We start from the raw sequence: 27,392 nt of genomic DNA, 5'->3' as shown, positions 1-27,392 counted from the left end.
CCTGGATGGCTGAATGTCACTGAGAAGCTCACAGAGACCGCCATAAGCAACAGTTTAAAAGAATGCCACAGACTAATCAACCAAACTTTTTGGGTTGGTTTCTCTTTTATAGTCTGCAGGCATTAAATGAAAGAAGTCAGTGTTCCAGCAGAGGGAGACAACGTTTCAGAAAAGGCATTGTAGCAAACCAAAAAAGAAATTTTAAGCGCAGCAGAGTAACCAGCTCACATACCTGTTAGCTCAGGTGAGTTTAAAAGGCTGCTGTTGATAACAAGGGCATTTGCTAAATAGATGGTGTGTGTGCAACAATATACTGAAAGGTCAATTATATTGTGCAGCTTATCTCACCACCTGTAGTTATTTAGGTGAAAGCTCCAAAATGCTTGCCTAATATGTCTGTTTATCCAAAAGGAAGTATAGAGGGAGAGCTAGATAGATAGCATTGCATTACATTACATTACATGGCAATGCAATGCACAGTTGCTGAAGTTGAACCAAAATGAGCTTGTCATCTGGCTTCTGCAACTTTTAACATGAAAAATCCAATGAGGAGAAGAAAAGCAAAGCCAAAGAGTCCATCCCAAAATCCGACAAACAAGCAAAATGAACAAAAAGCATTGAATTCAATTCTTTCTGATTTTAGAAACTGCATTAAAGAAGGGGTGCACCGGTCCTGGAGATACTGCAATATCAGGTCAATGCGTGGAGTGGACAGAGCAAGCTCTTTTTCCATCTCCCTGTTCTAAAAATCCATTTAATATATGGTCCCCAGATAGGGGACGTATCAGATATTAAACTGATAAGAACAGATACTACACTTGATCTTAGCCAAAAGGCCGAGAAGCGATAACCAGAATTGGTTTCCGACTACGGTGCCACCCAAGGATTCTGAAAAGTCCATTTGTGGAGATGGCCACCTGGACTCCCGTTAAGAAGACATGCTGTCAACCTCTAGATCCCTCACATGCCTGCACTTTTCGGCTTGCTGCTGCTGCAATCCACGCGTTTTAGATCTGCATAACTCCACCTCTTTTAGCACAGTACCCTCTACCCCCGGCTGTTCCCACCCGCCTCAACACCGTTGGAAGGGAGATGAACCAATTAAGGCGGGGGGGGGGTGTGGAACGAGCAGCTGTCTACCCTTAGCAGGAGGGTTGCTGATTAATTACCTCTCCTGCTGCTGCTGCTGCTGGCTGTCCAGCAGCAGACTGAAGGTGGCTGCTGCTGTGCGCAGGTATATAAAGGCTCAGAGCCTATTATGACACGCGCAGCCAGCGTTCCATTGCCACATTCCGTCTACTGCAGGCGGGATACCTGGATGGCTGAATGTCACTGAGAAGCTCACAGAGACCGCCATAAGCAACAGTTTAAAAGAATGCCACAGACTAATCAACCAAACTTTTTGGGTTGGTTTCTCTTTTATAGTCTGCAGGCATTAAATGAAAGAAGTCAGTGTTCCAGCAGAGGGAGACAACGTTTCAGAAAAGGCATTGTAGCAAACCAAAAAAGAAATTTTAAGCGCAGCAGAGTAACCAGCTCACATACCTGTTAGCTCAGGTGAGTTTAAAAGGCTGCTGTTGATAACAAGGGCATTTGCTAAATAGATGGTGTGTGTGCAACAATATACTGAAAGGTCAATTATATTGTGCAGCTTATCTCACCACCTGTAGTTATTTAGGTGAAAGCTCCAAAATGCTTGCCTAATATGTCTGTTTATCCAAAAGGAAGTATAGAGGGAGAGCTAGATAGATAGCATTGCATTACATTACATTACATGGCAATGCAATGCACAGTTGCTGAAGTTGAACCAAAATGAGCTTGTCATCTGGCTTCTGCAACTTTTAACATGAAAAATCCAATGAGGAGAAGAAAAGCAAAGCCAAAGAGTCCATCCCAAAATCCGACAAACAAGCAAAATGAACAAAAAGCATTGAATTCAATTCTTTCTGATTTTAGAAACTGCATTAAAGAAGGGGTGCACCGGTCCTGGAGATACTGCAATACCAGGTCAATGCGTGGAGTGGACAGAGCAAGCTCTTTTTCCATCTCCCTGTTCTAAAAATCCATTTAATATATGGTCCCCAGATAGGGGACGTATCAGATATTAAACTGATAAGAACAGATACTACACTTGATCTTAGCCAAAAGGCCGAGAAGCGATAACCAGAATTGGTTTCCGACTACGGTGCCACCCAAGGATTCTGAAAAGTCCATTTGTGGAGATGGCCACCTGGACTCCCGTTAAGAAGACACGCTGTCAACCTCTAGATCCCTCACATGCCTGCACTTTTCGGCTTGCTGCTGCTGCAATCCACGCGTTTTAGATCTGCATAACTCCACCTCTTTTAGCACAGTACCCTCAACCCCCGGCTGTTCCCACCCGCCTCAACACCGTTGGAAGGGAGGAGAACCAATTAAGGCGGGGGGGGGGGTGGAACGAGCAGCTGTCTACCCTTAGCAGGAGGGTTGCTGATTAATTACCTCCCCTGCTGCTGCTGCTGCTGGCTGTCCAGCAGCAGACTGAAGGTGGCTGCTGCTGTGCGCAGGTATATAAAGGCTCAGAGCCTATTATGACACGCGCAGCCAGCGTTCCATTGCCACATTCCGTCTACTGCAGGCGGGATACCTGGATGGCTGAATGTCACTGAGAAGCTCACAGAGACTGCCATAAGCAACAGTTTAAAAGAATGCCACAGACTAATCAACCAAACTTTTTGGGTTGGTTTCTCTTTTATAGTCTGCAGGCATTAAATGAAAGAAGTCAGTGTTCCAGCAGAGGGAGACAACGTTTCAGAAAAGGCATTGTAGCAAACCAAAAAAGAAATTTTAAGCGCAGCAGAGTAACCAGCTCACATACCTGTTAGCTCAGGTGAGTTTAAAAGGCTGCTGTTGATAACAAGGGCATTTGCTAAATAGATGGTGTGTGTGCAACAATATACTGAAAGGTCAATTATATTGTGCAGCTTATCTCACCACCTGTAGTTATTTAGGTGAAAGCTCCAAAATGCTTGCCTAATATGTCTGTTTATCCAAAAGGAAGTATAGAGGGAGAGCTAGATAGATAGCATTGCATTACATTACATGGCAATGCAATGCACAGTTGCTGAAGTTGAACCAAAATGAGCTTGTCATCTGGCTTCTGCAACTTTTAACATGAAAAATCCAATGAGGAGAAGAAAAGCAAAGCCAAAGAGTCCATCCCAAAATCCGACAAACAAGCAAAATGAACAAAAAGCATTGAATTCAATTCTTTCTGATTTTAGAAACTGCATTAAAGAAGGGGTGCACCGGTCCTGGAGATACTGCAATACCAGGTCAATGCGTGGAGTGGACAGAGCAAGCTCTTTTTCCATCTCCCTGTTCTAAAAATCCATTTAATATATGGTCCCCAGATAGGGGACGTATCAGATATTAAACTGATAAGAACAGATACTACACTTGATCTTAGCCAAAAGGCCGAGAAGCGATAACCAGAATTGGTTTCCGACTACGGTGCCACCCAAGGATTCTGAAAAGTCCATTTGTGGAGATGGCCACCTGGACTCCCGTTAAGAAGACATGCTGTCAACCTCTAGATCCCTCACATGCCTGCACTTTTCGGCTTGCTGCTGCTGCAATCCACGCGTTTTAGATCTGCATAACTCCACCTCTTTTAGCACAGTACCCTCAACCCCCGGCTGTTCCCACCCGCCTCAACACCGTTGGAATGGAGGAGAACCAATTAAGGCGGGGGGGGGGGTGGAACGAGCAGCTGTCTACCCTTAGCAGGAGGGTTGCTGATTAATTACCTCTCCTGCTGCTGCTGCTGCTGGCTGTCCAGCAGCAGACTGAAGGTGGCTGCTGCTGTGCGCAGGTATATAAAGGCTCAGAGCCTATTATGACACGCGCAGCCAGCGTTCCATTGCCACATTCCGTCTACTGCAGGCGGGATACCTGGATGGCTGAATGTCACTGAGAAGCTCACAGAGACCGCCATAAGCAACAGTTTAAAAGAATGCCACAGACTAATCAACCAAACTTTTTGGGTTGGTTTCTCTTTTATAGTCTGCAGGCATTAAATGAAAGAAGTCAGTGTTCCAGCAGAGGGAGACAACGTTTCAGAAAAGGCATTGTAGCAAACCAAAAAAGAAATTTTAAGCGCAGCAGAGTAACCAGCTCACATACCTGTTAGCTCAGGTGAGTTTAAAAGGCTGCTGTTGATAACAAGGGCATTTGCTAAATAGATGGTGTGTGTGCAACAATATACTGAAAGGTCAATTATATTGTGCAGCTTATCTCACCACCTGTAGTTATTTAGGTGAAAGCTCCAAAATGCTTGCCTAATATGTCTGTTTATCCAAAAGGAAGTATAGAGGGAGAGCTAGATAGATAGCATTGCATTACATTACATTACATGGCAATGCAATGCACAGTTGCTGAAGTTAAACCAAAATGAGCTTGTCATCTGGCTTCTGCAACTTTTAACATGAAAAATCCAATGAGGAGAAGAAAAGCAAAGCCAAAAAGTCCATCCCAAAATCCGACAAACAAGCAAAATGAACAAAAAGCATTGAATTCAATTCTTTCTGATTTTAGAAACTGCATTAAAGAAGGGGTGCACCGGTCCTGGAGATACTGCAATACCAGGTCAATGCGTGGAGTGGACAGAGCAAGCTCTTTTTCCATCTCCCTGTTCTAAAAATCCATTTAATATATGGTCCCCAGATAGGGGACGTATCAGATATTAAACTGATAAGAACAGATACTACACTTGATCTTAGCCAAAAGGCCGAGAAGCGATAACCAGAATTGGTTTCCGACTACGGTGCCACCCAAGGATTCTGAAAAGTCCATTTGTGGAGATGGCCACCTGGACTCCCGTTAAGAAGACATGCTGTCAACCTCTAGATCCCTCACATGCCTGCACTTTTCGGCTTGCTGCTGCTGCAATCCACGCGTTTTAGATCTGCATAACTCCACCTCTTTTAGCACAGTACCCTCAACCCCCGGCTGTTCCCACCCGCCTCAACACCGTTGGAAGGGAGGAGAACCAATTAAGGCGGGGGGGGGGGTGGAACGAGCAGCTGTCTACCCTTAGCAGGAGGGTTGCTGATTAATTACCTCTCCTGCTGCTGCTGCTGCTGGCTGTCCAGCAGCAGACTGAAGGTGGCTGCTGCTGTGCGCAGGTATATAAAGGCTCAGAGCCTATTATGACACGCGCAGCCAGCGTTCCATTGCCACATTCCGTCTACTGCAGGCGGGATACCTGGATGGCTGAATGTCACTGAGAAGCTCACAGAGACCGCCATAAGCAACAGTTTAAAAGAATGCCACAGACTAATCAACCAAACTTTTTGGGTTGGTTTCTCTTTTATAGTCTGCAGGCATTAAATGAAAGAAGTCAGTGTTCCAGCAGAGGGAGACAACGTTTCAGAAAAGGCATTGTAGCAAACCAAAAAAGAAATTTTAAGCGCAGCAGAGTAACCAGCTCACATACCTGTTAGCTCAGGTGAGTTTAAAAGGCTGCTGTTGATAACAAGGGCATTTGCTAAATAGATGGTGTGTGTGCAACAATATACTGAAAGGTCAATTATATTGTGCAGCTTATCTCACCACCTGTAGTTATTTAGGTGAAAGCTCCAAAATGCTTGCCTAATATGTCTGTTTATCCAAAAGGAAGTATAGAGGGAGAGCTAGATAGATAGCATTGCATTACATTACATTACATGGCAATGCAATGCACAGTTGCTGAAGTTGAACCAAAATGAGCTTGTCATCTGGCTTCTGCAACTTTTAACATGAAAAATCCAATGAGGAGAAGAAAAGCAAAGCCAAAGAGTCCATCCCAAAATCCGACAAACAAGCAAAATGAACAAAAAGCATTGAATTCAATTCTTTCTGATTTTAGAAACTGCATTAAAGAAGGGGTGCACCGGTCCTGGAGATACTGCAATACCAGGTCAATGCGTGGAGTGGACAGAGCAAGCTCTTTTTCCATCTCCCTGTTCTAAAAATCCATTTAATATATGGTCCCCAGATAGGGGACGTATCAGATATTAAACTGATAAGAACAGATACTACACTTGATCTTAGCCAAAAGGCCGAGAAGCGATAACCAGAATTGGTTTCCGACTACGGTGCCACCCAAGGATTCTGAAAAGTCCATTTGTGGAGATGGCCACCTGGACTCCCGTTAAGAAGACATGCTGTCAACCTCTAGATCCCTCACATGCCTGCACTTTTCGGCTTGCTGCTGCTGCAATCCACGCGTTTTAGATCTGCATAACTCCACCTCTTTTAGCACAGTACCCTCAACCCCCGGCTGTTCCCACCCGCCTCAACACCGTTGGAAGGGAGGAGAACCAATTAAGGCGGGGGGGGGGTGGAACGAGCAGCTGTCTACCCTTAGCAGGAGGGTTGCTGATTAATTACCTCTCCTGCTGCTGCTGCTGCTGGCTGTCCAGCAGCAGACTGAAGGTGGCTGCTGCTGTGCGCAGGTATATAAAGGCTCAGAGCCTATTATGACACGCGCAGCCAGCGTTCCATTGCCACATTCCGTCTACTGCAGGCGGGATACCTGGATGGCTGAATGTCACTGAGAAGCTCACAGAGACCGCCATAAGCAACAGTTTAAAAGAATGCCACAGACTAATCAACCAAACTTTTTGGGTTGGTTTCTCTTTTATAGTCTGCAGGCATTAAATGAAAGAAGTCAGTGTTCCAGCAGAGGGAGACAACGTTTCAGAAAAGGCATTGTAGCAAACCGAAAAAGAAATTTTAAGCGCAGCAGAGTAACCAGCTCACATACCTGTTAGCTCAGGTGAGTTTAAAAGGCTGCTGTTGATAACAAGGGCATTTGCTAAATAGATGGTGTGTGTGCAACAATATACTGAAAGGTCAATTATATTGTGCAGCTTATCTCACCACCTGTAGTTATTTAGGTGAAAGCTCCAAAATGCTTGCCTAATATGTCTGTTTATCCAAAAGAAAGTATAGAGGGAGAGCTAGATAGATAGCATTGCATTACATTACATTACATGGCAATGCAATGCACAGTTGCTGAAGTTGAACCAAAATGAGCTTGTCATCTGGCTTCTGCAACTTTTAACATGAAAAATCCAATGAGGAGAAGAAAAGCAAAGCCAAAGAGTCCATCCCAAAATCCGACAAACAAGCAAAATGAACAAAAAGCATTGAATTCAATTCTTTCTGATATTAGAAACTGCATTAAAGAAGGGGTGCACCGGTCCTGGAGATACTGCAATACCAGGTCAAAGCGTGGAGTGGACAGAGCAAGCTCTTTTTCCATCTCCCTGTTCTAAAAATCCATTTAATATATGGTCCCCAGATAGGGGACGTATCAGATATTAAACTGATAAGAACAGATACTACACTTGATCTTAGCCAAAAGGCCGAGAAGCGATAACCAGAATTGGTTTCCGACTACGGTGCCACCCAAGGATTCTGAAAAGTCCATTTGTGGAGATGGCCACCTGGACTCCCGTTAAGAAGACATGCTGTCAACCTCTAGATCCCTCACATGCCTGCACTTTTCGGCTTGCTGCTGCTGCAATCCACGCGTTTTAGATCTGCATAACTCCACCTCTTTTAGCACAGTACCCTCAACCCCCGGCTGTTCCCACCCGCCTCAACACCGTTGGAAGGGAGGAGAACCAATTAAGGCGGGGGGGGGGTGGAACGAGCAGCTGTCTACCCTTAGCAGGAGGGTTGCTGATTAATTACCTCTCCTGCTGCTGCTGCTGCTGGCTGTCCAGCAGCAGACTGAAGGTGGCTGCTGCTGTGCGCAGGTATATAAAGGCTCAGAGCCTATTATGACACGCGCAGCCAGCGTTCCATTGCCACATTCCGTCTACTGCAGGCGGGATACCTGGATGGCTGAATGTCACTGAGAAGCTCACAGAGACCGCCATAAGCAACAGTTTAAAAGAATGCCACAGACTAATCAACCAAACTTTTTGGGTTGGTTTCTCTTTTATAGTCTGCAGGCATTAAATGAAAGAAGTCAGTGTTCCAGCAGAGGGAGACAACGTTTCAGAAAAGGCATTGTAGCAAACCGAAAAAGAAATTTTAAGCGCAGCAGAGTAACCAGCTCACATACCTGTTAGCTCAGGTGAGTTTAAAAGGCTGCTGTTGATAACAAGGGCATTTGCTAAATAGATGGTGTGTGTGCAACAATATACTGAAAGGTCAATTATATTGTGCAGCTTATCTCACCACCTGTAGTTATTTAGGTGAAAGCTCCAAAATGCTTGCCTAATATGTCTGTTTATCCAAAAGAAAGTATAGAGGGAGAGCTAGATAGATAGCATTGCATTACATTACATTACATGGCAATGCAATGCACAGTTGCTGAAGTTGAACCAAAATGAGCTTGTCATCTGGCTTCTGCAACTTTTAACATGAAAAATCCAATGAGGAGAAGAAAAGCAAAGCCAAAGAGTCCATCCCAAAATCCGACAAACAAGCAAAATGAACAAAAAGCATTGAATTCAATTCTTTCTGATATTAGAAACTGCATTAAAGAAGGGGTGCACCGGTCCTGGAGATACTGCAATACCAGGTCAAAGCGTGGAGTGGACAGAGCAAGCTCTTTTTCCATCTCCCTGTTCTAAAAATCCATTTAATATATGGTCCCCAGATAGGGGACGTATCAGATATTAAACTGATAAGAACAGATACTACACTTTATCTTAGCCAAAAGGCCGAGAAGCGATAACCAGAATTGGTTTCCGACTACGGTGCCACCCAAGGATTCTGAAAAGTCCATTTGTGGAGATGGCCACCTGGACTCCCGTTAAGAAGACATGCTGTCAACCTCTAGATCCCTCACATGCCTGCACTTTTCGGCTTGCTGCTGCTGCAATCCACGCGTTTTAGATCTGCATAACTCCACCTCTTTTAGCACAGTACCCTCAACCCCCGGCTGTTCCCACCCGCCTCAACACCGTTGGAAGGGAGGAGAACCAATTAAGGCGGGGGGGGGGTGGAACGAGCAGCTGTCTACCCTTAGCAGGAGGGTTGCTGATTAATTACCTCTCCTGCTGCTGCTGCTGCTGGCTGTCCAGCAGCAGACTGAAGGTGGCTGCTGCTGTGCGCAGGTATATAAAGGCTCAGAGCCTATTATGACACGCGCAGCCAGCGTTCCATTGCCACATTCCGTCTACTGCAGGCGGGATACCTGGATGGCTGAATGTCACTGAGAAGCTCACAGAGACCGCCATAAGCAACAGTTTAAAAGAATGCCACAGACTAATCAACCAAACTTTTTGGGTTGGTTTCTCTTTTATAGTCTGCAGGCATTAAATGAAAGAAGTCAGTGTTCCAGCAGAGGGAGACAACGTTTCAGAAAAGGCATTGTAGCAAACCAAAAAAGAAATTTTAAGCGCAGCAGAGTAACCAGCTCACATACCTGTTAGCTCAGGTGAGTTTAAAAGGCTGCTGTTGATAACAAGGGCATTTGCTAAATAGATGGTGTGTGTGCAACAATATACTGAAAGGTCAATTATATTGTGCAGCTTATCTCACCACCTGTAGTTATTTAGGTGAAAGCTCCAAAATGCTTGCCTAATATGTCTGTTTATCCAAAAGGAAGTATAGAGGGAGAGCTAGATAGATAGCATTGCATTACATTACATTACATGGCAATGCAATGCACAGTTGCTGAAGTTGAACCAAAATGAGCTTGTCATCTGGCTTCTGCAACTTTTAACATGAAAAATCCAATGAGGAGAAGAAAAGCAAAGCCAAAGAGTCCATCCCAAAATCCGACAAACAAGCAAAATGAACAAAAAGCATTGAATTCAATTCTTTCTGATTTTAGAAACTGCATTAAAGAAGGGGTGCACCGGTCCTGGAGATACTGCAATACCAGGTCAATGCGTGGAGTGGACAGAGCAAGCTCTTTTTCCATCTCCCTGTTCTAAAAATCCATTTAATATATGGTCCCCAGATAGGGGACGTATCAGATATTAAACTGATAAGAACAGATACTACACTTGATCTTAGCCAAAAGGCCGAGAAGCGATAACCAGAATTGGTTTCCGACTACGGTGCCACCCAAGGATTCTGAAAAGTCCATTTGTGGAGATGGCCACCTGGACTCCCGTTAAGAAGACATGCTGTCAACCTCTAGATCCCTCACATGCCTGCACTTTTCGGCTTGCTGCTGCTGCAATCCACGCGTTTTAGATCTGCATAACTCCACCTCTTTTAGCACAGTACCCTCAACCCCCGGCTGTTCCCACCCGCCTCAACACCGTTGGAAGGGAGGAGAACCAATTAAGGCGGGGGGGGGTGGAACGAGCAGCTGTCTACCCTTAGCAGGAGGGTTGCTGATTAATTACCTCTCCTGCTGCTGCTGCTGCTGGCTGTCCAGCAGCAGACTGAAGGTGGCTGCTGCTGTGCGCAGGTATATAAAGGCTCAGAGCCTATTATGACACGCGCAGCCAGCGTTCCATTGCCACATTCCGTCTACTGCAGGCGGGATACCTGGATGGCTGAATGTCACTGAGAAGCTCACAGAGACCGCCATAAGCAACAGTTTAAAAGAATGCCACAGACTAATCAACCAAACTTTTTGGGTTGGTTTCTCTTTTATAGTCTGCAGGCATTAAATGAAAGAAGTCAGTGTTCCAGCAGAGGGAGACAACGTTTCAGAAAAGGCATTGTAGCAAACAAAAAAAGAAATTTTAAGCGCAGCAGAGTAACCAGCTCACATACCTGTTAGCTCAGGTGAGTTTAAAAGGCTGCTGTTGATAACAAGGGCATTTGCTAAATAGATGGTGTGTGTGCAACAATATACTGAAAGGTCAATTATATTGTGCAGCTTATCTCACCACCTGTAGTTATTTAGGTGAAAGCTCCAAAATGCTTGCCTAATATGTCTGTTTATCCAAAAGGAAGTATAGAGGGAGAGCTAGATAGATAGCATTGCATTACATTACATTACATGGCAATGCAATGCACAGTTGCTGAAGTTGAACCAAAATGAGCTTGTCATCTGGCTTCTGCAACTTTTAACATGAAAAATCCAATGAGGAGAAGAAAAGCAAAGCCAAAGAGTCCATCCCAAAATCCGACAAACAAGCAAAATGAACAAAAAGCATTGAATTCAATTCTTTCTGATTTTAGAAACTGCATTAAAGAAGGGGTGCACCGGTCCTGGAGATACTGCAATACCAGGTCAATGCGTGGAGTGGACAGAGCAAGCTCTTTTTCCATCTCCCTGTTCTAAAAATCCATTTAATATATGGTCCCCAGATAGGGGACGTATCAGATATTAAACTGATAAGAACAGATACTACACTTGATCTTAGCCAAAAGGCCGAGAAGCGATAACCAGAATTGGTTTCCGACTACGGTGCCACCCAAGGATTCTGAAAAGTCCATTTGTGGAGATGGCCACCTGGACTCCCGTTAAGAAGACATGCTGTCAACCTCTAGATCCCTCACATGCCTGCACTTTTCGGCTTGCTGCTGCTGCAATCCACGCGTTTTAGATCTGCATAACTCCACCTCTTTTAGCACAGTACCCTCAACCCCCGGCTGTTCCCACCCGCCTCAACACCGTTGGAAGGGAGGAGAACCAATTAAGGCGGGGGGGGGGTGGAACGAGCAGCTGTCTACCCTTAGCAGGAGGGTTGCTGATTAATTACCTCTCCTGCTGCTGCTGCTGCTGGCTGTCCAGCAGCAGACTGAAGGTGGCTGCTGCTGTGCGCAGGTATATAAAGGCTCAGAGCCTATTATGACACGCGCAGCCAGCGTTCCATTGCCACATTCCGTCTACTGCAGGCGGGATACCTGGATGGCTGAATGTCACTGAGAAGCTCACAGAGACCGCCATAAGCAACAGTTTAAAAGAATGCCACAGACTAATCAACCAAACTTTTTGGGTTGGTTTCTCTTTTATAGTCTGCAGGCATTAAATGAAAGAAGTCAGTGTTCCAGCAGAGGGAGACAACGTTTCAGAAAAGGCATTGTAGCAAACCAAAAAAGAAATTTTAAGCGCAGCAGAGTAACCAGCTCACATACCTGTTAGCTCAGGTGAGTTTAAAAGGCTGCTGTTGATAACAAGGGCATTTGCTAAATAGATGGTGTGTGTGCAACAATATACTGAAAGGTCAATTATATTGTGCAGCTTATCTCACCACCTGTAGTTATTTAGGTGAAAGCTCCAAAATGCTTGCCTAATATGTCTGTTTATCCAAAAGGAAGTATAGAGGGAGAGCTAGATGGATAGCATTGCATTACATTACATTACATGGCAATGCAATGCACAGTTGCTGAAGTTGAACCAAAATGAGCTTGTCATCTGGCTTCTGCAACTTTTAACATGAAAAATCCAATGAGGAGAAGAAAAGCAAAGCCAAAGAGTCCATCCCAAAATCCGACAAACAAGCAAAATGAACAAAAAGCATTGAATTCAATTCTTTCTGATTTTAGAAACTGCATTAAAGAAGGGGTGCACCGGTCCTGGAGATACTGCAATACCAGGTCAATGCGTGGAGTGGACAGAGCAAGCTCTTTTTCCATCTCCCTGTTCTAAAAATCCATTTAATATATGGTCCCCAGATAGGGGACGTATCAGATATTAAACTGATAAGAACAGATACTACACTTGATCTTAGCCAAAAAGCCGAGAAGCGATAACCAGAATTGGTTTCCGACTACGGTGCCACCCAAGGATTCTGAAAAGTCCATTTGTGGAGATGGCCACCTGGACTCCCGTTAAGAAGACATGCTGTCAACCTCTAGATCCCTCACATGCCTGCACTTTTCGGCTTGCTGCTGCTGCAATCCACGCGTTTTAGATCTGCATAACTCCACCTCTTTTAGCACAGTACCCTCAACCCCCGGCTGTTCCCACCCGCCTCAACACCGTTGGAAGGGAGGAGAACCAATTAAGGCGGGGGGGGGGGTGGAACGAGCAGCTGTCTACCCTTAGCAGGAGGGTTGCTGATTAATTACCTCTCCTGCTGCTGCTGCTGCTGGCTGTCCAGCAGCAGACTGAAGGTGGCTGCTGCTGTGCGCAGGTATATAAAGGCTCAGAGCCTATTATGACACGCGCAGCCAGCGTTCCATTGCCACATTCCGTCTACTGCAGGCGGGATACCTGGATGGCTGAATGTCACTGAGAAGCTCACAGAGACCGCCATAAGCAACAGTTTAAAAGAATGCCACAGACTAATCAACCAAACTTTTTGGGTTGGTTTCTCTTTTATAGTCTGCAGGCATTAAATGAAAGAAGTCAGTGTTCCAGCAGAGGGAGACAACGTTTCAGAAAAGGCATTGTAGCAAACCAAAAAAGAAATTTTAAGCGCAGCAGAGTAACCAGCTCACATACCTGTTAGCTCAGGTGAGTTTAAAAGGCTGCTGTTGATAACAAGGGCATTTGCTAAATAGATGGTGTGTGTGCAACAATATACTGAAAGGTCAATTATATTGTGCAGCTTATCTCACCACCTGTAGTTATTTAGGTGAAAGCTCCAAAATGCTTGCCTAATATGTCTGTTTATCCAAAAGGAAGTATAGAGGGAGAGCTAGATAGATAGCATTGCATTACATTACATTACATGGCAATGCAATGCACAGTTGCTGAAGTTGAACCAAAATGAGCTTGTCATCTGGCTTCTGCAACTTTTAACATGAAAAATCCAATGAGGAGAAGAAAAGCAAAGCCAAAGAGTCCATCCCAAAATCCGACAAACAAGCAAAATGAACAAAAAGCATTGAATTCAATTCTTTCTGATTTTAGAAACTGCATTAAAGAAGGGGTGCACCGGTCCTGGAGATACTGCAATACCAGGTCAATGCGTGGAGTGGACAGAGCAAGCTCTTTTTCCATCTCCCTGTTCTAAAAATCCATTTAATATATGGTCCCCAGATAGGGGACGTATCAGATATTAAACTGATAAGAACAGATACTACACTTGATCTTAGCCAAAAGGCCGAGAAGCGATAACCAGAATTGGTTTCCGACTACGGTGCCACCCAAGGATTCTGAAAAGTCCATTTGTGGAGATGGCCACCTGGACTCCCGTTAAGAAGACATGCTGTCAACCTCTAGATCCCTCACATGCCTGCACTTTTCGGCTTGCTGCTGCTGCAATCCACGCGTTTTAGATCTGCATAACTCCACCTCTTTTAGCACAGTACCCTCAACCCCCGGCTGTTCCCACCCGCCTCAACACCGTTGGAAGGGAGGAGAACCAATTAAGGCGGGGGGGGGGTGGAACGAGCAGCTGTCTACCCTTAGCAGGAGGGTTGCTGATTAATTACCTCTCCTGCTGCTGCTGCTGCTGGCTGTCCAGCAGCAGACTGAAGGTGGCTGCTGCTGTGCGCAGGTATATAAAGGCTCAGAGCCTATTATGACACGCGCAGCCAGCGTTCCATTGCCACATTCCGTCTACTGCAGGCGGGATACCTGGATGGCTGAATGTCACTGAGAAGCTCACAGAGACCGCCATAAGCAACAGTTTAAAAGAATGCCACAGACTAATCAACCAAACTTTTTGGGTTGGTTTCTCTTTTATAGTCTGCAGGCATTAAATGAAAGAAGTCAGTGTTCCAGCAGAGGGAGACAACGTTTCAGAAAAGGCATTGTAGCAAACCAAAAAAGAAATTTTAAGCGCAGCAGAGTAACCAGCTCACATACCTGTTAGCTCAGGTGAGTTTAAAAGGCTGCTGTTGATAACAAGGGCATTTGCTAAATAGATGGTGTGTGTGCAACAATATACTGAAAGGTCAATTATATTGTGCAGCTTATCTCACCACCTGTAGTTATTTAGGTGAAAGCTCCAAAATGCTTGCCTAATATGTCTGTTTATCCAAAAGGAAGTATAGAGGGAGAGCTAGATGGATAGCATTGCATTACATTACATTACATGGCAATGCAATGCACAGTTGCTGAAGTTGAACCAAAATGAGCTTGTCATCTGGCTTCTGCAACTTTTAACATGAAAAATCCAATGAGGAGAAGAAAAGCAAAGCCAAAGAGTCCATCCCAAAATCCGACAAACAAGCAAAATGAACAAAAAGCATTGAATTCAATTCTTTCTGATTTTAGAAACTGCATTAAAGAAGGGGTGCACCGGTCCTGGAGATACTGCAATACCAGGTCAATGCGTGGAGTGGACAGAGCAAGCTCTTTTTCCATCTCCCTGTTCTAAAAATCCATTTAATATATGGTCCCCAGATAGGGGACGTATCAGATATTAAACTGATAAGAACAGATACTACACTTGATCTTAGCCAAAAAGCCGAGAAGCGATAACCAGAATTGGTTTCCGACTACGGTGCCACCCAAGGATTCTGAAAAGTCCATTTGTGGAGATGGCCACCTGGACTCCCGTTAAGAAGACATGCTGTCAACCTCTAGATCCCTCACATGCCTGCACTTTTCGGCTTGCTGCTGCTGCAATCCACGCGTTTTAGATCTGCATAACTCCACCTCTTTTAGCACAGTACCCTCAACCCCCGGCTGTTCCCACCCGCCTCAACACCGTTGGAAGGGAGGAGAACCAATTAAGGCGGGGGGGGGGGTGGAACGAGCAGCTGTCTACCCTTAGCAGGAGGGTTGCTGATTAATTACCTCTCCTGCTGCTGCTGCTGCTGGCTGTCCAGCAGCAGACTGAAGGTGGCTGCTGCTGTGCGCAGGTATATAAAGGCTCAGAGCCTATTATGACACGCGCAGCCAGCGTTCCATTGCCACATTCCGTCTACTGCAGGCGGGATACCTGGATGGCTGAATGTCACTGAGAAGCTCACAGAGACCGCCATAAGCAACAGTTTAAAAGAATGCCACAGACTAATCAACCAAACTTTTTGGGTTGGTTTCTCTTTTATAGTCTGCAGGCATTAAATGAAAGAAGTCAGTGTTCCAGCAGAGGGAGACAACGTTTCAGAAAAGGCATTGTAGCAAACCAAAAAAGAAATTTTAAGCGCAGCAGAGTAACCAGCTCACATACCTGTTAGCTCAGGTGAGTTTAAAAGGCTGCTGTTGATAACAAGGGCATTTGCTAAATAGATGGTGTGTGTGCAACAATATACTGAAAGGTCAATTATATTGTGCAGCTTATCTCACCACCTGTAGTTATTTAGGTGAAAGCTCCAAAATGCTTGCCTAATATGTCTGTTTATCCAAAAGGAAGTATAGAGGGAGAGCTAGATAGATAGCATTGCATTACATTACATTACATGGCAATGCAATGCACAGTTGCTGAAGTTGAACCAAAATGAGCTTGTCATCTGGCTTCTGCAACTTTTAACATGAAAAATCCAATGAGGAGAAGAAAAGCAAAGCCAAAGAGTTTATCCCAAAATCCGACAAACAAGCAAAATGAACAAAAAGCATTGAATTCAATTCTTTCTGATTTTAGAAACTGCATTAAAGAAGGGGTGCACAGGTCCTGGAGATACTGCAATACCAGGTCAATGCGTGGAGTGGACAGAGCAAGCTCTTTTTCCATCTCCCTGTTCTAAAAATCCATTTAATATATGGTCCCCAGATAGGGGACGTATCAGATATTAAACTGATAAGAACAGATACTACACTTGATCTTAGCCAAAAGGCCGAGAAGCGATAACCAGAATTGGTTTCCGACTACGGTGCCACCCAAGGATTCTGAAAAGTCCATTTGTGGAGATGGCCACCTGGACTCCCGTTAAGAAGACATGCTGTCAACCTCTAGATCCCTCACATGCCTGCACTTTTCGGCTTGCTGCTGCTGCAATCCACGCGTTTTAGATCTGCATAACTCCACCTCTTTTAGCACAGTACCCTCAACCCCCGGCTGTTCCCACCCGCCTCAACACCGTTGGAAGGGAGGAGAACCAATTAAGGCGGGGTGGGGGGGGTGGAACGAGCAGCTGTCTACCCTTAGCAGGAGGGTTGCTGATTAATTACCTCTCCTGCTGCTGCTGCTGCTGGCTGTCCAGCAGCAGACTGAAGGTGGCTGCTGCTGTGCGCAGGTATATAAAGGCTCAGAGCCTATTATGACACGCGCAGCCAGCGTTCCATTGCCACATTCCGTCTACTGCAGGCGGGATACCTGGATGGCTGAATGTCACTGAGAAGCTCACAGAGACCGCCATAAGCAACAGTTTAAAAGAATGCCACAGACTAATCAACCAAACTTTTTGGGTTGGTTTCTCTTTTATAGTCTGCAGGCATTAAATGAAAGAAGTCAGTGTTCCAGCAGAGGGAGACAACGTTTCAGAAAAGGCATTGTAGCAAACCAAAAAAGAAATTTTAAGCGCAGCAGAGTAACCAGCTCACATACCTGTTAGCTCAGGTGAGTTTAAAAGGCTGCTGTTGATAACAAGGGCATTTGCTAAATAGATGGTGTGTGTGCAACAATATACTGAAAGGTCAATTATATTGTGCAGTTTATCTCACCACCTGTAGTTATTTAGGTGAAAGCTCCAAAATGCTTGCCTAATATGTCTGTTTATCCAAAAGGAAGTATAGAGGGAGAGCTAGATAGATAGCATTGCATTACATTACATTACATGGCAATGCAATGCACAGTTGCTGAAGTTGAACCAAAATGAGCTTGTCATCTGGCTTCTGCAACTTTTAACATGAAAAATCCAATGAGGAGAAGAAAAGCAAAGCCAAAGAGTCCATCCCAAAATCCGACAAACAAGCAAAATGAACAAAAAGCATTGAATTCAATTCTTTCTGATTTTAGAAACTGCATTAAAGAAGGGGTGCACCGGTCCTGGAGATACTGCAATACCAGGTCAATGCGTGGAGTGGACAGAGCAAGCTCTTTTTCCATCTCCCTGTTCTAAAAATCCATTTAATATATGGTCCCCAGATAGGGGACGTATCAGATATTAAACTGATAAGAACAGATACTACACTTGATCTTAGCCAAAAGGCCGAGAAGCGATAACCAGAATTGGTTTCCGACTACGGTGCCACCTAAGGATTCTGAAAAGTCCATTTGTGGAGATGGCCACCTGGACTCCCGTTAAGAAGACATGCTGTCAACCTCTAGATCCCTCACATGCCTGCACTTTTCGGCTTGCTGCTGCTGCAATCCACGCGTTTTAGATCTGCATAACTCCACCTCTTTTAGCACAGTACCCTCAACCCCCGGCTGTTCCCACCCGCCTCAACACCGTTGGAAGGGAGGAGAACCAATTAAGGCGGGGGGGGGGGTGGAACGAGCAGCTGTCTACCCTTAGCAGGAGGGTTGCTGATTAATTACCTCTCCTGCTGCTGCTGCTGCTGGCTGTCCAGCAGCAGACTGAAGGTGGCTGCTGCTGTGCGCAGGTATATAAAGGCTCAGAGCCTATTATGACACGCGCAGCCAGCGTTCCATTGCCACATTCCGTCTACTGCAGGCGGGATACCTGGATGGCTGAATGTCACTGAGAAGCTCACAGAGACCGCCATAAGCAACAGTTTAAAAGAATGCCACAGACTAATCAACCAAACTTTTTGGGTTGGTTTCTCTTTTATAGTCTGCAGGCATTAAATGAAAGAAGTCAGTGTTCCAGCAGAGGGAGACAACGTTTCAGAAAAGGCATTGTAGCAAACCAAAAAAGAAATTTTAAGCGCAGCAGAGTAACCAGCTCATATACCTGTTAGCTCAGGTGAGTTTAAAAGGCTGCTGTTGATAACAAGGGCATTTGCTAAATAGATGGTGTGTGTGCAATAATATACTGAAAGGTCAATTATATTGTGCAGCTTATCTCACCACCTGTAGTTATTTAGGTGAAAGCTCCAAAATGCTTGCCTAATATGTCTGTTTATCCAAAAGGAAGTATAGAGGGAGAGCTAGATAGATAGCATTGCATTACATTACATTACATGGCAATGCAATGCACAGTTGCTGAAGTTGAACCAAAATGAGCTTGTCATCTGGCTTCTGCAACTTTTAACTTGAAAAATCCAATGAGGAGAAGAAAAGCAAAGCCAAAGAGTCCATCCCAAAATCCGACAAACAAGCAAAATGAACAAAAAGCATTGAATTCAATTCTTTCTGATTTTAGAAACTGCATTAAAGAAGGGGTGCACCGGTCCTGGAGATACTGCAATACCAGGTCAATGCGTGGAGTGGACAGAGCAAGCTCTTTTTCCATCTCCCTGCTCTAAAAATCCATTTAATATATGGTCCCCAGATAGGGGACGTATCAGATATTAAACTGATAAGAACAGATACTACACTTGATCTTAGCCAAAAGGCCGAGAAGCGATAACCAGAATTGGTTTCCGACTACGGTGCCACCCAAGGATTCTGAAAAGTCCATTTGTGGAGATGGCCACCTGGACTCCCGTTAAGAAGACATGCTGTCAACCTCTAGGTCCCTCACATGCCTGCACTTTTCGGCTTGCTGCTGCTGCAATCCACGCGTTTTAGATCTGCATAACTCCACCTCTTTTAGCACAGTACCCTCAACCCCCGGCTGTTCCCACCCGCCTCAACACCGTTGGAAGGGAGGAGAACCAATTAAGGCGGGGTGGGGGGGGTGGAACGAGCAGCTGTCTACCCTTAGCAGGAGGGTTGCTGATTAATTACCTCTCCTGCTGCTGCTGCTGCTGGCTGTCCAGCAGCAGACTGAAGGTGGCTGCTGCTGTGCGCAGGTATATAAAGGCTCAGAGCCTATTATGACACGCGCAGCCAGCGTTCCATTGCCACATTCCGTCTACTGCAGGCGGGATACCTGGATGGCTGAATGTCACTGAGAAGCTCACAGAGACCGCCATAAGCAACAGTTTAAAAGAATGCCACAGACTAATCAACCAAACTTTTTGGGTTGGTTTCTCTTTTATAGTCTGCAGGCATTAAATGAAAGAAGTCAGTGTTCCAGCAGAGGGAGACAACGTTTCAGAAAAGGCATTGTAGCAAACCAAAAAAGAAATTTTAAGCGCAGCAGAGTAACCAGCTCACATACCTGTTAGCTCAGGTGAGTTTAAAAGGCTGCTGTTGATAACAAGGGCATTTGCTAAATAGATGGTGTGTGTGCAACAATATACTGAAAGGTCAATTATATTGTGCAGCTTATCTCACCACCTGTAGTTATTTAGGTGAAAGCTCCAAAATGCTTGCCTAATATGTCTGTTTATCCAAAAGGAAGTATAGAGGGAGAGCTAGATAGATAGCATTGCATTACATTACATTACATGGCAATGCAATGCACAGTTGCTGAAGTTGAACCAAAATGAGCTTGTCATCTGGCTTCTGCAACTTTTAACATGAAAAATCCAATGAGGAGAAGAAAAGCAAAGCCAAAGAGTCCATCCCAAAATCCGACAAACAAGCAAAATGAACAAAAAGCATTGAATTCAATTCTTTCTGATTTTAGAAACTGCATTAAAGAAGGGGTGCACCGGTCCTGGAGATACTGCAATACCAGGTCAATGCGTGGAGTGGACAGAGCAAGCTCTTTTTCCATCTCCCTGCTCTAAAAATCCATTTAATATATGGTCCCCAGATAGGGGACGTATCAGATATTAAACTGATAAGAACAGATACTACACTTGATCTTAGCCAAAAGGCCGAGAAGCGATAACCAGAATTGGTTTCCGACTACGGTGCCACCCAAGGATTCTGAAAAGTCCATTTGTGGAGATGGCCACCTGGACTCCCGTTAAGAAGACATGCTGTCAACCTCTAGATCCCTCACATGCCTGCACTTTTCGGCTTGCTGCTGCTGCAATCCACGCGTTTTAGATCTGCATAACTCCACCTCTTTTAGCACAGTACCCTCAACCCCCGGCTGTTCCCACCCGCCTCAACACCGTTGGAAGGGAGGAGAACCAATTAAGGCGGGGTGGGGGGGGGTGGAACGAGCAGCTGTCTACCCTTAGCAGGAGGGTTGCTGATTAATTACCTCTCCTGCTGCTGCTGCTGCTGGCTGTCCAGCAGCAGACTGAAGGTGGCTGCTGCTGTGCGCAGGTATATAAAGGCTCAGAGCCTATTATGACACGCGCAGCCAGCGTTCCATTGCCACATTCCGTCTACTGCAGGCGGGATACCTGGATGGCTGAATGTCACTGAGAAGCTCACAGAGACCGCCATAAGCAACAGTTTAAAAGAATGCCACAGACTAATCAACCAAACTTTTTGGGTTGGTTTCTCTTTTATAGTCTGCAGGCATTAAATGAAAGAAGTCAGTGTTCCAGCAGAGGGAGACAACGTTTCAGAAAAGGCATTGTAGCAAACCAAAAAAGAAATTTTAAGCGCAGCAGAGTAACCAGCTCACATACCTGTTAGCTCAGGTGAGTTTAAAAGGCTGCTGTTGATAACAAGGGCATTTGCTAAATAGATGGTGTGTGTGCAACAATATACTGAAAGGTCAATTATATTGTGCAGCTTATCTCACCACCTGTAGTTATTTAGGTGAAAGCTCCAAAATGCTTGCCTAATATGTCTGTTTATCCAAAAGGAAGTATAGAGGGAGAGCTAGATAGATAGCATTGCATTACATTACATTACATGGCAATGCAATGCACAGTTGCTGAAGTTGAACCAAAATGAGCTTGTCATCTGGCTTCTGCAACTTTTAACATGAAAAATCCAATGAGGAGAAGAAAAGCAAAGCCAAAGAGTCCATCCCAAAATCCGACAAACAAGCAAAATGAACAAAAAGCATTGAATTCAATTCTTTCTGATTTTAGAAACTGCATTAAAGAAGGGGTGCACCGGTCCTGGAGATACTGCAATACCAGGTCAATGCGTGGAGTGGACAGAGCAAGCTCTTTTTCCATCTCCCTGTTCTAAAAATCCATTTAATATATGGTCCCCAGATAGGGGACGTATCAGATATTAAACTGATAAGAACAGATACTACACTTGATCTTAGCCAAAAGGCCGAGAAGCGATAACCAGAATTGGTTTCCGACTACGGTGCCACCCAAGGATTCTGAAAAGTCCATTTGTGGAGATGGCCACCTGGACTCCCGTTAAGAAGACATGCTGTCAACCTCTAGATCCCTCACATGCCTGCACTTTTCGGCTTGCTGCTGCTGCAATCCACGCGTTTTAGATCTGCATAACTCCACCTCTTTTAGCACAGTACCCTCAACCCCCGGCTGTTCCCACCCGCCTCAACACCGTTGGAAGGGAGGAGAACCAATTAAGGCGGGGGGGGGGGGGGGGTGGAACGAGCAGCTGTCTACCCTTAGCAGGAGGGTTGCTGATTAATTACCTCTCCTGCTGCTGCTGCTGCTGGCTGTCCAGCAGCAGACTGAAGGTGGCTGCTGCTGTGCGCAGGTATATAAAGGCTCAGAGCCTATTATGACACGCGCAGCCAGCGTTCCATTGCCACATTCCGTCTACTGCAGGCGGGATACCTGGATGGCTGAATGTCACTGAGAAGCTCACAGAGACCGCCATAAGCAACAGTTTAAAAGAATGCCACAGACTAATCAACCAAACTTTTTGGGTTGGTTTCTCTTTTATAGTCTGCAGGCATTAAATGAAAGAAGTCAGTGTTCCAGCAGAGGGAGACAACGTTTCAGAAAAGGCATTGTAGCAAACCAAAAAAGAAATTTTAAGCGCAGCAGAGTAACCAGCTCACATACCTGTTAGCTCAGGTGAGTTTAAAAGGCTGCTGTTGATAACAAGGGCATTTGCTAAATAGATGGTGTGTGTGCAACAATATACTGAAAGGTCAATTATATTGTGCAGCTTATCTCACCACCTGTAGTTATTTAGGTGAAAGCTCCAAAATGCTTGCCTAATATGTCTGTTTATCCAAAAGGAAGTATAGAGGGAGAGCTAGATAGATAGCATTGCATTACATTACATTACATGGCAATGCAATGCACAGTTGCTGAAGTTGAACCAAAATGAGCTTGTCATCTGGCTTCTGCAACTTTTAACATGAAAAATCCAATGAGGAGAAGAAAAGCAAAGCCAAAGAGTCCATCCCAAAATCCGACAAACAAGCAAAATGAACAAAAAGCATTGAATTCAATTCTTTCTGATTTTAGAAACTGCATTAAAGAAGGGGTGCACCGGTCCTGGAGATACTGCAATACCAGGTCAATGCGTGGAGTGGACAGAGCAAGCTCTTTTTCCATCTCCCTGTTCTAAAAATCCATTTAATATATGGTCCCCAGATAGGGGACGTATCAGATATTAAACTGATAAGAACAGATACTACACTTGATCTTAGCCAAAAGGCCGAGAAGCGATAACCAGAATTGGTTTCCGACTACGGTGCCACCCAAGGATTCTGAAAAGTCAATTTGTGGAGATGGCCACCTGGACTCCCGTTAAGAAGACATGCTGTCAACCTCTAGATCCCTCACATGCCTGCACTTTTCGGCTTGCTGCTGCTGCAATCCACGCGTTTTAGATCTGCATAACTCCACCTCTTTTAGCACAGTACCCTCAACCCCCGGCTGTTCCCACCCGCCTCAACACCGTTGGAAGGGAGGAGAACCAATTAAGGTGGGGGGGGGGGTGGAACGAGCAGCTGTCTACCCTTAGCAGGAGAGTTGCTGATTAATTACCTCTCCTGCTGCTGCTGCTGCTGGCTGTCCAGCAGCAGACTGAAGGTGGCTGCTGCTGTGCGCAGGTATATAAAGGCTCAGAGCCTATTATGACACGCGCAGCCAGCGTTCCATTGCCACATTCCGTCTACTGCAGGCGGGATACCTGGATGGCTGAATGTCACTGAGAAGCTCACAGAGACCGCCATAAGCAACAGTTTAAAAGAATGCCACAGACTAATCAACCAAACTTTTTGGGTTGGTTTCTCTTTTATAGTCTGCAGGCATTAAATGAAAGAAGTCAGTGTTCCAGCAGAGGGAGACAACGTTTCAGAAAAGGCATTGTAGCAAACCAAAAAAGAAATTTTAAGCGCAGCAGAGTAACCAGCTCACATACCTGTTAGCTCAGGTGAGTTTAAAAGGCTGCTGTTGATAACAAGGGCATTTGCTAAATAGATGGTGTGTGTGCAACAATATACTGAAAGGTCAATTATATTGTGCAGCTTATCTCACCACCTGTAGTTATTTAGGTGAAAGCTCCAAAATGCTTGCCTAATATGTCTGTTTATCCAAAAGGAAGTATAGAGGGAGAGCTAGATAGATAGCATTGCATTACATTACATTACATGGCAATGCAATGCACAGTTGCTGAAGTTGAACCAAAATGAGCTTGTCATCTGGCTTCTGCAACTTTTAACATGAAAAATCCAATGAGGAGAAGAAAAGCAAAGCCAAAGAGTCCATCCCAAAATCCGACAAACAAGCAAAATGAACAAAAAGCATTGAATTCAATTCTTTCTGATTTTAGAAACTGCATTAAAGAAGGGGTGCACCGGTCCTGGAGATACTGCAATACCAGGTCAATGCGTGGAGTGGACAGAGCAAGCTCTTTTTCCATCTCCCTGTTCTAAAAATCCATTTAATATATGGTCCCCAGATAGGGGACGTATCAGATATTAAACTGATAAGAACAGATACTACACTTGATCTTAGCCAAAAGGCCGAGAAGCGATAACCAGAATTGGTTTCCGACTACGGTGCCACCCAAGGATTCTGAAAAGTCCATTTGTGGAGATGGCCACCTGGACTCCCGTTAAGAAGACATGCTGTCAACCTCTAGATCCCTCACATGCCTGCACTTTTCGGCTTGCTGCTGCTGCAATCCACGCGTTTTAGATCTGCATAACTCCACCTCTTTTAGCACAGTACCCTCAACCCCCGGCTGTTCCCACCCGCCTCAACACCGTTGGAAGGGAGGAGAACCAATTAAGGCGGGGGGGGGGGGGTGGAACGAGCAGCTGTCTACCCTTAGCAGGAGGGTTGCTGATTAATTACCTCTCCTGCTGCTGCTGCTGCTGGCTGTCCAGCAGCAGACTGAAGGTGGCTGCTGCTGTGCGCAGGTATATAAAGGCTCAGAGCCTATTATGACACGCGCAGCCAGCGTTCCATTGCCACATTCCGTCTACTGCAGGCGGGATACCTGGATGGCTGAATGTCACTGAGAAGCTCACAGAGACCGCCATAAGCAACAGTTTAAAAGAATGCCACAGACTAATCAACCAAACTTTTTGGGTTGGTTTCTCTTTTATAGTCTGCAGGCATTAAATGAAAGAAGTCAGTGTTCCAGCAGAGGGAGACAACGTTTCAGAAAAGGCATTGTAGCAAACCAAAAAAGAAATTTTAAGCGCAGCAGAGTAACCAGCTCACATACCTGTTAGCTCAGGTGAGTTTAAAAGGCTGCTGTTGATAACAAGGGCATTTGCTAAATAGATGGTGTGTGTGCAACAATATACTGAAAGGTCAATTATATTGTGCAGCTTATCTCACCACCTGTAGTTATTTAGGTGAAAGCTCCAAAATGCTTGCCTAATATGTCTGTTTATCCAAAAGGAAGTATAGAGGGAGAGCTAGATAGATAGCATTGCATTACATTACATTACATGGCAATGCAATGCACAGTTGCTGAAGTTGAACCAAAATGAGCTTGTCATCTGGCTTCTGCAACTTTTAACATGAAAAATCCAATGAGGATAAGAAAAGCAAAGCCAAAGAGTCCATCCCAAAATCCGACAAACAAGCAAAATGAACAAAAAGCATTGAATTCAATTCTTTCTGATTTTAGAAACTGCATTAAAGAAGGGGTGCACCGGTCCTGGAGATACTGCAATACCAGGTCAATGCGTGGAGTGGACAGAGCAAGCTCTTTTTCCATCTCCCTGTTCTAAAAATCCATTTAATATATGGTCCCCAGATAGGGGACGTATCAGATATTAAACTGATAAGAACAGATACTACACTTGATCTTAGCCAAAAGGCCGAGAAGCGATAACCAGAATTGGTTTCCGACTACGGTGCCACCCAAGGATTCTGAAAAGTCCATTTGTGGAGATGGCCACCTGGACTCCCGTTAAGAAGACATGCTGTCAACCTCTAGATCCCTCACATGCCTGCACTTTTCGGCTTGCTGCTGCTGCAATCCACGCGTTTTAGATCTGCATAACTCCACCTCTTTTAGCACAGTACCCTCAACCCCCGGCTGTTCCCACCCGCCTCAACACCGTTGGAAGGGAGGAGAACCAATTAAGGCGGGGGGGGGGGTGGAACGAGCAGCTGTCTACCCTTAGCAGGAGGGTTGCTGATTAATTACCTCTCCTGCTGCTGCTGCTGCTGGCTGTCCAGCAGCAGACTGAAGGTAGCTGCTGCTGTGCGCAGGTATATAAAGGCTCAGAGCCTATTATGACACGCGCAGCCAGCGTTCCATTGCCACATTCCGTCTACTGCAGGCGGGATACCTGGATGGCTGAATGTCACTGAGAAGCTCACAGAGACCGCCATAAGCAACAGTTTAAAAGAATGCCACAGACTAATCAACCAAACTTTTTGGGTTGGTTTCTCTTTTATAGTCTGCAGGCATTAAATGAAAGAAGTCAGTGTTCCAGCAGAGGGAGACAACGTTTCAGAAAAGGCATTGTAGCAAACCAAAAAAGAAATTTTAAGCGCAGCAGAGTAACCAGCTCACATACCTGTTAGCTCAGGTGAGTTTAAAAGGCTGCTGTTGATAACAAGGGCATTTGCTAAATAGATGGTGTGTGTGCAACAATATACTGAAAGGTCAATTATATTGTGCAGCTTATCTCACCACCTGTAGTTATTTAGGTGAAAGCTCCAAAATGCTTGCCTAATATGTCTGTTTATCCAAAAGGAAGTATAGAGGGAGAGCTAGATAGATAGCATTGCATTACATTACATTACATGGCAATGCAATGCACAGTTGCTGAAGTTGAACCAAAATGAGCTTGTCATCTGGCTTCTGCAACTTTTAACATGAAAAATCCAATGAGGAGAAGAAAAGCAAAGCCAAAGAGTCCATCCCAAAATCCGACAAACAAGCAAAATGAACAAAAAGCATTGAATTCAATTCTTTCTGATTTTAGAAACTGCATTAAAGAAGGGGTGCACCGGTCCTGGAGATACTGCAATACCAGGTCAATGCGTGGAGTGGACAGAGCAAGCTCTTTTTCCATCTCCCTGTTCTAAAAATCCATTTAATATATGGTCCCCAGATAGGGGACGTATCAGATATTAAACTGATAAGAACAGATACTACACTTGATCTTAGCCAAAAGGCCGAGAAGCGATAACCAGAATTGGTTTCCGACTACGGTGCCACCCAAGGATTCTGAAAAGTTCATTTGTGGAGATGGCCACCTGGACTCCCGTTAAGAAGACATGCTGTCAACCTCTAGATCCCTCACATGCCTGCACTTTTCGGCTTGCTGCTGCTGCAATCCACGCGTTTTAGATCTGCATAACTCCACCTCTTTTAGCACAGTACCCTCAACCCCCGGCTGTTCCCACCCGCCTCAACACCGTTGGAAGGGAGGAGAACCAATTAAGGCGGGGGGGGGGGGTGGAACGAGCAGCTGTCTACCCTTAGCAG

General features: G+C 45.1%; 21 non-coding genes across 21 annotated transcripts; all 21 read right to left on the bottom strand.

Moving 5' to 3' along the window:
* Positions 1–657: 657 nt before the first annotated feature.
* On the bottom strand, positions 658–848 carry LOC141237926 (U2 spliceosomal RNA). The gene has a single exon (XR_012303446.1). It is a non-coding gene; the product is annotated as a U2 spliceosomal RNA (small nuclear RNA).
* A 1,122-nt stretch (positions 849–1,970) lies between these two features.
* Positions 1,971–2,161, bottom strand: LOC141237521 (U2 spliceosomal RNA). The gene has a single exon (XR_012303055.1). It is a non-coding gene; the product is annotated as a U2 spliceosomal RNA (small nuclear RNA).
* Positions 2,162–3,277: 1,116 nt separating this feature from the next.
* On the bottom strand, positions 3,278–3,468 carry LOC141237520 (U2 spliceosomal RNA). The gene has a single exon (XR_012303054.1). It is a non-coding gene; the product is annotated as a U2 spliceosomal RNA (small nuclear RNA).
* Positions 3,469–4,589: 1,121 nt separating this feature from the next.
* Positions 4,590–4,780, bottom strand: LOC141237519 (U2 spliceosomal RNA). Its single transcript, XR_012303053.1, has one exon. It is a non-coding gene; the product is annotated as a U2 spliceosomal RNA (small nuclear RNA).
* A 1,121-nt stretch (positions 4,781–5,901) lies between these two features.
* LOC141237518 (U2 spliceosomal RNA) lies at positions 5,902–6,092 on the bottom strand. The gene has a single exon (XR_012303052.1). It is a non-coding gene; the product is annotated as a U2 spliceosomal RNA (small nuclear RNA).
* A 1,120-nt stretch (positions 6,093–7,212) lies between these two features.
* Positions 7,213–7,403, bottom strand: LOC141237888 (U2 spliceosomal RNA). Its single transcript, XR_012303410.1, has one exon. It is a non-coding gene; the product is annotated as a U2 spliceosomal RNA (small nuclear RNA).
* Positions 7,404–8,523: 1,120 nt separating this feature from the next.
* LOC141237397 (U2 spliceosomal RNA) lies at positions 8,524–8,714 on the bottom strand. Its single transcript, XR_012302947.1, has one exon. It is a non-coding gene; the product is annotated as a U2 spliceosomal RNA (small nuclear RNA).
* A 1,120-nt stretch (positions 8,715–9,834) lies between these two features.
* Positions 9,835–10,025, bottom strand: LOC141237517 (U2 spliceosomal RNA). Its single transcript, XR_012303051.1, has one exon. It is a non-coding gene; the product is annotated as a U2 spliceosomal RNA (small nuclear RNA).
* A 1,119-nt stretch (positions 10,026–11,144) lies between these two features.
* On the bottom strand, positions 11,145–11,335 carry LOC141237515 (U2 spliceosomal RNA). Its single transcript, XR_012303049.1, has one exon. It is a non-coding gene; the product is annotated as a U2 spliceosomal RNA (small nuclear RNA).
* A 1,120-nt stretch (positions 11,336–12,455) lies between these two features.
* LOC141237886 (U2 spliceosomal RNA) lies at positions 12,456–12,646 on the bottom strand. The gene has a single exon (XR_012303408.1). It is a non-coding gene; the product is annotated as a U2 spliceosomal RNA (small nuclear RNA).
* Positions 12,647–13,767: 1,121 nt separating this feature from the next.
* Positions 13,768–13,958, bottom strand: LOC141237514 (U2 spliceosomal RNA). Its single transcript, XR_012303048.1, has one exon. It is a non-coding gene; the product is annotated as a U2 spliceosomal RNA (small nuclear RNA).
* A 1,120-nt stretch (positions 13,959–15,078) lies between these two features.
* LOC141237884 (U2 spliceosomal RNA) lies at positions 15,079–15,269 on the bottom strand. Its single transcript, XR_012303406.1, has one exon. It is a non-coding gene; the product is annotated as a U2 spliceosomal RNA (small nuclear RNA).
* Positions 15,270–16,390: 1,121 nt separating this feature from the next.
* On the bottom strand, positions 16,391–16,581 carry LOC141237875 (U2 spliceosomal RNA). The gene has a single exon (XR_012303397.1). It is a non-coding gene; the product is annotated as a U2 spliceosomal RNA (small nuclear RNA).
* Positions 16,582–17,704: 1,123 nt separating this feature from the next.
* Positions 17,705–17,895, bottom strand: LOC141237513 (U2 spliceosomal RNA). Its single transcript, XR_012303047.1, has one exon. It is a non-coding gene; the product is annotated as a U2 spliceosomal RNA (small nuclear RNA).
* A 1,121-nt stretch (positions 17,896–19,016) lies between these two features.
* On the bottom strand, positions 19,017–19,207 carry LOC141237830 (U2 spliceosomal RNA). Its single transcript, XR_012303354.1, has one exon. It is a non-coding gene; the product is annotated as a U2 spliceosomal RNA (small nuclear RNA).
* Positions 19,208–20,330: 1,123 nt separating this feature from the next.
* Positions 20,331–20,521, bottom strand: LOC141237829 (U2 spliceosomal RNA). The gene has a single exon (XR_012303353.1). It is a non-coding gene; the product is annotated as a U2 spliceosomal RNA (small nuclear RNA).
* A 1,124-nt stretch (positions 20,522–21,645) lies between these two features.
* On the bottom strand, positions 21,646–21,836 carry LOC141237512 (U2 spliceosomal RNA). Its single transcript, XR_012303046.1, has one exon. It is a non-coding gene; the product is annotated as a U2 spliceosomal RNA (small nuclear RNA).
* Positions 21,837–22,962: 1,126 nt separating this feature from the next.
* LOC141237511 (U2 spliceosomal RNA) lies at positions 22,963–23,153 on the bottom strand. Its single transcript, XR_012303045.1, has one exon. It is a non-coding gene; the product is annotated as a U2 spliceosomal RNA (small nuclear RNA).
* Positions 23,154–24,274: 1,121 nt separating this feature from the next.
* LOC141237510 (U2 spliceosomal RNA) lies at positions 24,275–24,465 on the bottom strand. The gene has a single exon (XR_012303044.1). It is a non-coding gene; the product is annotated as a U2 spliceosomal RNA (small nuclear RNA).
* A 1,123-nt stretch (positions 24,466–25,588) lies between these two features.
* Positions 25,589–25,779, bottom strand: LOC141237509 (U2 spliceosomal RNA). The gene has a single exon (XR_012303043.1). It is a non-coding gene; the product is annotated as a U2 spliceosomal RNA (small nuclear RNA).
* A 1,121-nt stretch (positions 25,780–26,900) lies between these two features.
* LOC141237508 (U2 spliceosomal RNA) lies at positions 26,901–27,091 on the bottom strand. Its single transcript, XR_012303042.1, has one exon. It is a non-coding gene; the product is annotated as a U2 spliceosomal RNA (small nuclear RNA).
* Between the last annotated feature and the right edge of the window lie 301 nt (positions 27,092–27,392).

Source organism: Phyllobates terribilis, unplaced genomic scaffold (genome assembly GCF_046119375.1).
Source record: "Phyllobates terribilis strain yellow unplaced genomic scaffold, ASM4611937v1 Scaffold_734__1_contigs__length_741531, whole genome shotgun sequence".
In the NCBI taxonomy this organism is placed as follows: Eukaryota; Metazoa; Chordata; class Amphibia; order Anura; family Dendrobatidae; genus Phyllobates; species Phyllobates terribilis.
This window is presented reverse-complemented; position numbering and strand designations above follow the sequence as displayed.